The sequence below is a fragment of the Alexandromys fortis genome, unplaced genomic scaffold (genome assembly GCF_014885135.2).
Source record: "Alexandromys fortis isolate MF-2015 unplaced genomic scaffold, M_Fortis_MF-2015_v1.1 scaffold_2249, whole genome shotgun sequence".
Lineage (NCBI taxonomy): Eukaryota > Metazoa > Chordata > Mammalia > Rodentia > Cricetidae > Alexandromys > Alexandromys fortis.
The window spans coordinates 846-4,104 of NW_026070111.1; the positions used below are offsets into that span (position 1 = coordinate 846).

General features: G+C 47.0%; 1 long non-coding RNA gene across 1 annotated transcript; it reads right to left on the reverse strand.

Moving 5' to 3' along the window:
- Nucleotides 1-605: 605 nt before the first annotated feature.
- LOC126496264 (uncharacterized) lies at nucleotides 606-2,478 on the reverse strand. Its single transcript, XR_007590320.1, has 3 exons — nucleotides 2,373-2,478; nucleotides 1,474-1,532; nucleotides 606-709 (listed from the first exon to the last, which is right to left on the reverse strand). It is a non-coding gene; the product is annotated as an uncharacterized lncRNA (long non-coding RNA).
- Nucleotides 2,479-3,259: the final 781 nt, after the last annotated feature.

A 3,259-nucleotide genomic window follows, 5' to 3' on the forward strand; every position in this document is an offset into this window, starting at 1 on the left:
AGCAGGAGGATCAGAAGTTCAAGGTCATTCTCAGCTGTGGAAAGTGCCAGGCCTCCGTGGGCTATGTGAGACCCTAACTCTAAAGAATCTAAACCATAAAAGAGAAAATATTTCAGTTCTGGCAGCATGAAAGTTCTGACATTTCCACACGAGAAGGAAATGAAGCTATTAGACCCTCACAGGCTCCACTTAGGAGGCATCAAGGGTTTCAGTGACCAAGATTTCTGCTCCTTGTTACTAGGGTCAGGTTTACTTCAAGAGTATCCTCTGGGGTGGGGGTGAGGGTAGAAATGGTTTAAAGTTAAGAGGATGTACTGTGGCTAGGTGTGGTGGTACACACTTTTACTCCTACCACCCAGGCAGCAGAGACAAAGTGAGGTCCAGGCTAACCAGGGCCACACAGTGAGATCTTATCTAAAAAAAAAAGGGGGGGGGGCTTCTGCTCCTGTAGCCTGCTGCACCCTGTCATGGCCGCCAACCTTCAAACTGCTGCCCCAGAAGCTCAGACTGTGTGAAGGATCAACATGTCAGTCAGTTCTTCCCCAGGCACGAGGGTTCACTGCTGTTAAAGTTACCGAACTCGAAGGAGCACCCCACCCCCACCTAAGCTCCAGGTGAACCTTACCTTATGCAGTGAATATCCTGACTCAAATATGATGGGTGGGAGCAAGAGAAGGAAAAACATGTTGGGGCGAAACATTTCTTCTTCCTATGAAGTCAAAAAGGGAGGACACTCAGGAGTGGGAGTGCACAACCATGAGACCTAGCTATCAGTCCCCACAATAGAGCAAGTATTCTTAACCACAGTCATCTCTCCACCCACACCCCCACTTGGGTCTTTTCAAACCCTAAGTATTCACAAGCACCTTAATCTGTAGCCCAGGCTACAGTACTAGGTTCTGCCCCTGGAGTACCCGACTTCATCTGCATCTAATCAACTTAGAAAAACAAATATAGGCTATAGGGGTACAGCTCAGTGGTGAAGTCCATGCTTAGCATGCTCAAGGCCCTGAGTTCCATCAGCACCACATTAAAAACAAATGACTGCCCAGCAGGGTTCATGGCATTCACTTGTAGTCCCAGTTACCTGGGAGGCTGAGGCAGGAAGATTACAATTCCTGGATATAGAGAGACCCTGTTTTGAAAGAAACAAACCAAGCCAAGTCTGGTGGCAACTCCTTTAATCTCAGCACTCAGGAGACAGAAGAATCTCTATCCCCGGCAATTAGGCAAAATAAAGATAGGATGCATGCTTGGAATCCCAGCACCAGGGATGCAGAGACATGATGGTTTCAAGGCCTTCCCACCTGGCCTACATAATGAGTTCTAGGCCAGGAGAGACCTTTCTAAAAAAATAAGGTGGACAGCAGAGGAACATGTGACACCCAAGATTATTGGCCTCTGGTCTCCACACATGTGCTCATCCATCCACACACACAATGACAAGCAGAGCTGTGATTATGTCAAACCTACCTTCCAATTTGCCAGCTTTTTAAACTCTATAATTTTTATAACTGCTCCCATGAGAATACCTAGAAGGGAGAAAAGCAAAGTCGAGTAGAAATACAGCCTAAGGTTGCCTGGCTGGACTGGGCAGTGCCCTAGACTGGGTGGTACCCACTAGAGCAGGCTGTCCTAGAGCTCTGCAGGTCCAGGTCTGAGAATAAGAACAGGAATTGCCAGGAAGTGGGGTAAATCACTGAGCTGCCATGTGGGTACTGGGAATTGAATCCTGCGGAAGAGAAGCCTATGCTCTTAACTGCTGAGCCACCTCACCAGTTCACTAATATTTATTCTTAATAACTGGTAAAACTATTCAGGAAAAGCCAGGCTGTGGCGGCACATGCCTTTAATCCCAGCACTCAGGAGGCACAGGCAAGTGAATCTCTGAGAGTTCAAGGCCAGCCTGGTCTAAAAGAACAGGCCTCCAAAACTACAAAGAAACCCTGTTTCAAAAAACCAAAAAGAAAAATCAAAACAAAAAACCCCAGCTATTCAGGAAACTGTCCATTCCCTGAAGCAGCTTTTTAACCCCTTTCTGAAATGCCCCAGAAAGGGAGGGAGGCTCTGGTCTACAGGAGCCATTAGCCAGCTGTAAGGCTAGGGGCCTTCTAGCTCTAACTGACTCTGCAAGCTAAATGCCAGCCAACTTAGTGGAGCAGGACACTGTCAGGTGAGAAGCAGTAGGCCACAGAAAGATGGCTTTTCCATCACCTTTAGGGGGTCAGTACCCCTCTCAGATTCCTCCCCGCCCCCAACACACATTGTAAAATGGACTCTAAGGCCCTGTGGTGAACTGTGGAAAGGTGACCCCAAGAGAAAGAGTGTTATTGTGTACCAGTGCAGTGTTCTGGACTGCCAGTATCACTTACCTAGAGAAACAACAGCCACACTCTCAGGCAGGAAGTGCAGTCGGTACCGGATCAGCAGGTGCACCAGGATGATGCAGATGGCTGCGAGAGGCACAAGAACTGTGTAAAAGCCCCATCAGGTAAGAGACAGCAAGCTCAGGGCTTGCTAAATGTCAGCAAACAATGAACAGTGGTCATATTTTTAGTGTTTTTTTCCTTTTTTTTTTTTAAACAACAATAGACTACTTGTAGAGTCTGTGAGATGGCTCAGCAGACAAAGGCATTTCTGATAAACCTGACAACCAGAGTTTGATTAGCATGACCAACACACAGGAGAGACTCTCTACTTCTGAGGTCTGTCTCAGATTTCTCTCAGACCTCTGAGTGTACATTTGCTGCATATATACACACGCATGCATGATCTTTATTTTGTGTATACATGTGAGTGCCTACATGTATGTATGTGCGCCATGTGAATGCAATTCCCAATGGAGGCCAGAAGAGGGCACTAGATCCCCTAGAACTGAAGTTAGAAGCCACTGTGAGCCATTGTGTGGGTGCTGGGAATTTGAACTTGGGTCCTTTGCAAGAAATGCTCTTAACCACTGAGCCATCTCCAGTCCCACAAATGGTATACACACACACACATCTATATATCTATATAGATATATTTATGTTTTTGATTTTTTTTTGGGGGGGGGGAGGACAGGGTCTCACTATATAGCCCTCATTTGTCTGACCAGGCTGGCTTCAAACTAACAGAGCTCTGCCTGCCTCTATCTCCTGGGGCTGGGGCTAAAGGTGGATAGCACCTATTTCTAAAATAACTGTGGGGCATAACACAGAAGGTACAGCTCTGGCTACAACCCTCTCCTCGGAGCTTTACATGGGTTCTCTCAGGATGGAAC